Source organism: Lotus japonicus, chromosome 2, assembly GCF_012489685.1.
Source record: "Lotus japonicus ecotype B-129 chromosome 2, LjGifu_v1.2".
Classification (NCBI taxonomy): domain Eukaryota; kingdom Viridiplantae; phylum Streptophyta; class Magnoliopsida; order Fabales; family Fabaceae; genus Lotus; species Lotus japonicus.
This window is the reverse complement of record NC_080042.1, coordinates 24840027-24848922: the sequence shown is the minus strand read 5'-3', so window position 1 is coordinate 24848922 and position 8896 is coordinate 24840027. Positions and strand designations below refer to the sequence as shown.

Here is an 8896-nt window from a genome sequence, read left to right as displayed (position 1 = left end):
CGAAAATTACCCATAAGAAAATTTATGTGGGTTATTATTATTTTTTTATATTAATTTAAATTTAAATTCTAAGTTAAAATAAGATGAATTTTAAAGATAGGTAGGTATATCATTGCTTTCCTAACAAATGAAAGAGTGATTTACATTTTTTTTTTAGCTTGAGGCTCATGCTGAGGTTAATGATGACGGTACAAATAATGGTGTTGATACTAAAGCAGTCAACAATGCAAATGGAATAGTTAAGGTTTAGTTATATATTTTTATGATATATATACGCATATATTTTTATGATATATATACGTATCTATATGAGAGGATTGTTCTCGTAATTTTTCTTCTTATATATTCATTTATTTTGCTCTTGAAAAAAAAAAAAGTTTTCTCTCTCAACAATATATTTCGTTAGATTTATTATAGGAAAACAAATATGTTATTAAGAAAGTAATAAATCTATTTATGAAGTCAAACTTAATTTTAAATTTTAGATTGACATATTGCATAAAAAGTGGCATAATTTTAGGAGATTCCAAATTAGGTCTGCTGTCAATTATGAAAACCTATAAAATTTATATAAAAACTCAAGTTGGAAAAGTGGAGATACTGTACCTCACGTTCATTTTGAATGGTTTTATTGGCAGGAAAGAAAATAATGTTTTTTCATCACTTTTTCCTTACATTGGAACTATAAGCAAGTTAGTTTTGTATATTCAAACGCTGCATGCTTTAAAATTTACCTTCCATGTCTCCTCATAATTTCAAAGGCTAATTTGTTGTGGACTGCATCAAACGTGTGCAGTGAGTTGGTTTGAAAATGGGGTCTGAACATATTTGTGAAATTCAGGAATATAACCTCTAAAAGAAGCAATCTGACAGACATTTTGTATATGATTAGAATGATATCAACAACTTTGTCTGTAATACTACAAAAATTAAAATACCATGTTGCGCTACTAAAAAAATGTGATTTACCGACGGATTTTAGCGAGGGAAAGAAATCCGTCGCTATTAGCGACGGAATGCGACGGATCGGCGTTTTGAAAATAAACATTCAATTTTAATATTTAGCGACGGATTTTACCCCTCGCTGTTGTTCCGTCGCTAATTCCCTCGTTAATTCCATTTTAATATTTTATATTGCAAATTAGCGACGAATTTATACCGTCGCTGATTACCTCTCGTCGCTAATACCCTCGGTAAATTTCGTAAGAAGTTAGCGACGGAAATGTAACAGAAATTCCGTCGCTAAATGAATTGTTTTTAAAAATGAATAATTTTCTCCAGGATTCGAACCTGGGTCTTGTCAGCCAAAGGGAATGCCTTAGCCATTTGAACTACATGATATTTTATGTTTTATGTTTTGAAATAAATATATTTAACTTTAAAAACACTAATAGGTTAAAAGATTTCCAAACACTTAACCAATCCCTCATGCTCGCACAGTACCATTTCCAAACACTGAAAACTCTCACATGGCTGCCGCCGCCCTCTCCTCTCATCTCACCTTCCCTTCGCGTGTCTGAACATGGCCGTCGCCGCCCTCTCCTCTCATCTCACCTTCCCTTCGCGTGTCTCGCGTGTCTGAATCTCACGTGGCCGCTGTCGCCCTCTCCTCTCCACCGCTAGTCGCTTGCAAACCACAATAAGCTTAAGGGAAAGATCCTCTCCTCTCCACCGCCGCCGCCCTCATCCTCCATTGCCAGTTAAGGAAAACGAAAAGGGGTAGTGTAAAGAAAACGAAAGGGGCAGAAAAGGGGCAAGAGAAACACAAGGAACAACAAGAGGTATGATATTGTTTTTAGGATTTTTCAATATTTGTGACTTTTCCTTTCAGATTTTGATTGTTTAAAATACAATGTAAAACATTTCATATACATTCATTCACCCAAATGCTTTATGGGAAAGATAGAGCATATCGCAGAGCTGATACTCTATGGGAATGCTATGACATTTCATATACATTCATTTCATATGTTGATTTGCTGCCAGTGGTGTTTTATGGGTCCTGATCTTTCCTGGGTAGAGAGGACAGCCGTGACTTGGCAGCTTTGGCGGGTGTTGTTATTTAAAACATTTGTTTCTGTCTTCTCTACTTTCTAGTGAAGTTGTGCTTCAGTTCACAAAATAAGAGTTTTATTTGAGATGTAAACATGAATTAATTAACATATTTAGTTGTATCATTACTCCATAGAATAGTTTTATTACAGAATGTTGCAATTGTGAAATTACTTCAATTGTGAAATTACTTGCTCATGAAACACATTGTAGAAATGGTGTTACTTGTTTGAAGTATTCTATCTTCTGTACCTTGTTCATTCATGCTATGGTGCAGATAGGACTAGAGAAGGCATCATTTAGATGTAAAAAGAGAGTAACATGCTTAAACTGGGTTGCTTTGAGTAGAAACATTTCCTGTTTACATTATAAGTTTTATGCTTCTAGTTTTATCATTAGTCTTCGTTTCTGTTGTATTTTTGTTCTGTTGTGTTAGGCTTCTTAGTTTTATCATTAGCCTTTTAGATTTTAGCTATTAGTTTTAGTTGGCTACTGTTCTATTTCTATTTGCCTATTTTTTGCACTCTGTAATGTTGAGCAAGCTCATCAATCTTCTTTTTAATATGTAATGTTGAGAAGTGTGATATACTGGCAGAGTGGCAGTGCTTGATTAACTTATTTTGGTAATTGACTTGTCTTAGTCACATTGATGAAATCTCTCGAATCAGTTCACATGTTGTGTCATATTTATTTCAGTTACCCTTGCATAATTAATTTTTTATGACGTGAAGGCTTACCAGTTAGTTCTTCTTGTAGATCCAGCTGTTGCCAGAACCAGAACACCAAGCCAAGAGGAACCAGTACAACTTTTAATATCAAGGTTTTTTTACTCAATCTGTCACTAACTGTCTTCTTCTCAATTCAGTATGGTGACAACTGTGATGAGGTTATTATTATAATATGTTTAGGGTTTATGATTATTCTTTTCAAGTGAGGAAAGTTCTGACCTCTTTTTAGTGAAAATTGCACTGTAAATGAAGCAACTTTTCATCCTCTTTACAAAACCTTTTAGTTAATCATGGTTGTAATCATGGCTTGTGATGTTTTCACTTTCTACCCCAGTACTTGGATATTCTGAAAATAATTATTAGAGTACAAAAGTGTAAGCCTATGCTGTATAATTATTAGAGTACAAAAGTGTAAGCCTATGTTGTTTTCATAGCAGCTACTAATATTTGGTACACCATTAAATTTAACAGGCCCAGAAATAATCAGAGCATAATAAAGTAAGCCTAAAGTAAGCATATGTTGTATATGTGTATATAATACCACGAAAGTTATTAGAAATACTTATTGGTTGATTAAAGTAATAGGGTTTCATTGAATGAACTAATACTTATTGGTTGATTAATGTGTTTGTGTGTTAGAAGCATAGATGTGCCTGAAAGTAGGAGATGGATGGATAATAGATTGGATTGTGATAGGCATGTGACTGAAGAATTCATTATAGGAATTCATGATTTTATTAAGTATGGTTGTGAACAAGATCAATTTGTTGTCGGAGGTCAGAAAATCAGGTGCCCTTGTAAGAAATGCAAGTGCATGAGATTTGAAGAAACAGACTTGGTGAAAGTCCATCTATGTAAGAAAGGTTTCATGCCTAATTATTACCATTGGACAAATCATGGAGAACCGATTCCTCAAATGCCCCCAATGGTTGATGATCACTCTTACTACAGTAATAGTGGGCCAAGGGAAATGTATAATACTTATGAGCAGTTGGTGATGGATGCTGCTGGACCAGTAGTTGGTAACTATCTTGAGCAAGAGGACATGATGACCGAAGATCCTAACCCTGAAGCATCTCAATTCTTTAATTTGCTGAACGCCGCAAATTCTTCTCTATAGGATGGTTGTGATAAATATTCTATGCTGTCAGCTTCTCTAAAAGCCCTAAGTTTGAAGGCAGACTATGGTTTATCTGAGGGGTGCTTTAATGAATGGGTGCAATTTATGGGTGATGCAATGCCCGATGGTAACTGTATGCCTAAAAATTTATACCATGCGAAGAAATCAGTTGCTGAACTAGGGCTAGAATGTGTGAAGATTGAATGTTGTCCGGGGGGTTGTATGTTGTATTATAAAGAAGATGAGATGTTGCAAAGTTGTAAGTTTTGTAAGGAGAAGCGATATAAAGAGGTAAAGAAACAAAGTAAGGTAAAGTTGGTTCCACTGAAAAATATGTGGTACTTCCCGCTTGTTCCAAGGCTACAATGATTGTATTCTTCGACACAAACAGCTAGTCAAATGAGATGGCATCATGAGCATCACAGGGAGCCAGATATCTTGTGTCATCCATCAGATGCAGAAGCTTGGATTCACTTTGATAAAGTCGAGGAGAACTTTTCTTTTGCTAAGGAACCCCGAAACGTAAGATTAGGCTTATGTTCCGATGGCTTTGCTACATTTGACATATCGGGAAAGAAATATTCTTGTTGGCCTATGATTATTACTCTGTATAATTTGCCACCATGAATGTGTAACACCCCGATTTCCGAGTGTCACTTTAGTAACTCAAAAATAAAATAAAGCGGAAAAGCAGGTATATTTTTTTTTCGATATTTGTTTTAAGTAAATAAAAGACTTGACGAATTAAAGACTCAACCCAATCGCGATTAACAGCGACTAATATACAGTATAAGTACAGCCCTCGCTGCAACTAAAAACATCGTCACGATAGTCCTCAAGTGACGGAAAGTAACATCAAATAACTGAAAGTAGTGCCCGCAGGCAAATAAGTGTGACTCATAAATAGAGTCATAAGTTTTATAAATACAGTCCTCCGAAGAGTAAGTCAGCCCAAAACGGCTTCCAAAAGAAAGACTTCTACGTCCGACAAACTCCTTGTGATCCTCATGGAAGAGAACCACACAAAAAGCTAATAGTCGGGGACCTACCCTGCCCCAAAATAAGAAATGACAGTCAGAGCTATGACAACGACACCCGATGTACTACACCCCTAACATCGACCCTCATCTGATCCTGCATGAAGTCCGGGTCCACGTCGAAGGCTCAGTAGTAGTCATTTCGCACCGGGTCCTCCCCGAACGACGAACCATCTCGAATCGGCTGTTGAACGTCTGGCAGCAGGCCGACCGCCCAAACACAAACATGAACACAAAGCCAAGGCGCGAGGGTCAACTCACAGAATAAAATAGATAATACAAGTGTAAGGCCCAAGTTTTAAAGCTTTGGATAAGTGAATAAAATAAAAGAGTTTATTTGATTAAGATAAATTTGTGAAGGAAAAAGGTTCAGGAAAAGTCCAAGAATTTATCGAAACACCGATAAGAGTTATTGCACGACTAACATACGCTTAATCCTAGGTCAAAGGTATTAGTGAATAGTTAATTTACGCTTTAGGACACGATGGAAACTAATTCCAAAAATCCTCAGATAAATGTTAGAACTTCTCTTTTCCGTCCTTAAACAATTATTTCGATGCGAAATCCTGGAAAGTACGAACGTCAAATTCCAATTCTCGGAAGTTTGCCGAAACAGAATCCCTGATAGTTCGAGAAAACCTAAGATCGACAGACGATGAAGACTTTTTCTATTCGGAGCTGCAAAAGAAGATTCCACCCGCGTTCTCCTATTTCTCTCGTCATTCCTAATCTTTCTTCAGAAGGAAGTTTTCTCGTCCGACGATCACTGCAAAAAGTAGTTTTTAGGGATAAACCGACTTACACCGACTCATGCCGACTTTGGATCATTTGGTTTAATTCCAAGAATCCTACTTTGAGTTCTGGAATTCTGTCGCCAGAACCTATCTTAGAATGCGCAGAGGAACGCGCAGGAAAAATCGGAATCGCAAAAAAATCATTTTTCCGTTTTTTTCCAAAACCTATAAATAGCTTGAAAATTTGTTTTTTTGCAAAAAAATACCCATTTCCCCTCCCCAAACCCGCGAGCATCAAGAGAGAGAGAGAGATCCGGATCTTCGTCGTTTCTTGCCCGTTTGCTTCACCGATCGTCGCTAATCGAAGACCTCGAGGTAGGTAAACTATACTCTCCTTCGAATCGTCGTTTCCGTCCACTTCTCCTACGTCTTTCTGAGTTCAAAATTTTGAGGTTTTTGAAAAACTGTTCAAATACGCTGATTTCAGTGTCTAAACTTCTTCCCTGCATGCTCCTGAGCGTGTTCTGCGGATTAGATTTTGTCAAATGTCGACGAAATGCCGCCGGGATCAATTTCTACCTTAAATACCCATTTTTCGGCAAAGTCGCAACCTTTGGGCTGAAATCTATCGACCTGGCTTAGTGCTAGTAGGATTTATCGTCATAAACGTCGTTGTTGACGTCCCCATCCAATTTGTTTTTCAAAAATCCAGTTTTGAAATTCTGAGTTTAAAATAATGACCAAACTACCCCTATATCAGTTTTCGATCCGGAAATTTTTCTGAGCTTAGATCCGCCTTAGTTACGACTTATGATAACCTAGGAACCAAGTTTGATCGAAGAAAAATCGACCCTCCCAATTAAGGAAAGTGGCCGAGAGCTATACCAAGGGGGGGAGGAAATCCGACTTTTTCGAAAACTTGTCTTAACGCGTTAGATTGTCGTACCGCGGAGTTTGTAATGTACCGTGTAATCCTAGGACTTATCGTTTGCTGAGTTTCTGATTCATCGTGTTAATTTCCGTGATTTTTGCTTAAGGTTCTGTTGAGGAGGTTCCTGGAGATCAAGGCGAGGAACGTGAAGGAGTTTGTGAGGAAAACGCTGGAGGAGCTACAGGTGAGGGCTACTCTCTGAATTACTAGATAATGCTTTAGGTGTCGATGAAATTCGACTTGATTTATGTGTTATGCACCTAATTGCTAAATGTCTGAAATGATTTCTGAGGCTTCGGCCGAACTTGTTGAGTACTTGATGCCATGATATTGTGTGCTAAATGATTCGCATGCTATGTGCTACATGGTTAACTTAGGATGTGTTGGAATATGCTGTTTATGCCTATTGGTTGAGCTGTTTCATTGATGCTATTCCACTCGTGCCTATGTTTCTGGAAAGTGAGGATTACGGGCAAGTCATGCCGAATTTTTATGAGATTTTGAGAGAGTTTGAAAGGACGAACGAAGTTCGGACCTTGTTATATTTTAATGGATCGAGACCTTCTCAGAAATTAATTGGTATTATGGGATCCCTGAAACTCATAGGAAGTATAATAAGACTAAACGAAATCTATTTTCTCAAAGAAAATTCATAAGACATTAATCAATCTCTAAACCCCTTGAACAATGATAACAACTTTAGATAAGAGCTTAGAGCCTGAATATTAGTCTTGAAGATATGATAAGTGTCGTCGAGTCCAAGTTTTGAGGAACTTACAAGTTTTCGAGTATGTTGATACTCTTTTCGCTCGATGAGCAGTTTATTGTTTGGCTATCTAAAGTTTAGCCGGAGACTATAAGTTTCCAAGTACTTCGGTACCTTTTCGCTCGATGAGCAGTTTATTGATTGGCTATCTAAAGTTTAGCCGGGAACCATGAGTTCCAAAGTATCTTCTTCTTCTTTTGATTAATTCATTTTGTCGCAGAATCGACGTTTGCCTTAGGGTAGGCTTTTTAGAGACAATAAGTTAGCTAGAACACGTGACGACGTGTCGAGTGAGGTCGGAGACGTTGTTTGGCTAATCACTTGCATTCATGCACTCATTTTGAGGTTAATACACGGCGTGATACCGGACCTCGGTGGATTCCAAAATGGTCATAAGACCCGGATTTCCATATTTAGGACACTACGGTGGTCCTTAGTAGCAGACGGAATGGCAGACCTACGGGTTCACTGCTGATCTGACTACTTTTGTGTGGTGTAAGAGGCGCCCGAGCGGAATGGTCCCACTTTGGCCGGTGTTAGGGCTGACTCGATGGTGTCCATCCTTCTTCCGGAATGCATTTTGTTACCCAGCATTGCATTTCATGCAACATACATGCTGACTTAGTTGCTGAGTGTGATTGGTACCTGTTTATCCTACTTGAGGCATGCTAATTGTTATTATGATCTTTATATTCATTGTGATATATGCAACCCTAGGATGTTATCCCTAAACGTATAAGCCTGAGAGGCTAAATAATTATTACCCTATATATCTGGTTTTATTATTTATATAATTCTTTGGAGTTGACCCTCGCGTCTTCTGTGTGTGTTTGGGCGGACTACGCCATTGTCAGTTGAGTATGGCGGACCGGTTCACGATGGTTCACCCTTCAGGGGAAACTAGGTTGAAGAAGCTTGATCAGGAGGACTACGGTTCGGGGGTGGTCGACCCCACTGGCCACCGAGAGACTTACTCGAGATGGGATTAGTGTAGGAGTAGTGTCGATGCTCTGACCGTCATGCTTCAGTTTTGGGGACATGGTAGTTTCCTACCGGTAGCTTTTTGTGTGGTTTCCTATGGAGATCACAGAGAGCTGGTTGGATTTAGGGGGTCTTTTCTTAGGCCGCTGGGCCAACTTGTTCTCAGATTTTGAGGTTTAGTGTTGCGGACACAGTATTTTTACCTTGGTTTGTACTTTTGCCTACGGGCGTTACTCTCTTTTACTTTCCGTCACTGGAGGGTTACTCGTGACGTGGTTTACAACTTACAGTGGGGGCTGTAATCATATTGTATATTAGTTCTGTTATCTTCGTTTTAGAGTTTCATCTCTTTCTGTCTTTACTTACATTATCGAAAAAAAATAATTCACGTTTTTCCGCTTAAGTTATTTCTTTGGTTACTAAAGTGACGCCACCGAAATCGGGGTGTTACACTGTGGTATCAGAGCTTGTCGAGTCTTTCGGGAGTCTTTGGGGAATAAGTTGATATGTAAATAAGTAACACAAGAAAGGGGGGTTTGAATTGTGT

General features: G+C 38.2%; 1 long non-coding RNA gene across 2 annotated transcripts; it reads left to right on the top strand.

Annotated features, from left to right (window-relative positions):
• Positions 1–1424: 1424 nt before the first annotated feature.
• Positions 1425–8675, top strand: LOC130737825 (uncharacterized). 2 transcript variants are annotated; one of them, XR_009018970.1, is made up of 4 exons: positions 1425–1781; positions 2809–2872; positions 6709–6786; positions 8223–8675. It is a non-coding gene; the product is annotated as an uncharacterized LOC130737825 (long non-coding RNA). The 2 variants fall into 2 exon arrangements; XR_009018971.1 differs by lacking the exon at positions 6709–6786.
• Positions 8676–8896: the final 221 nt, after the last annotated feature.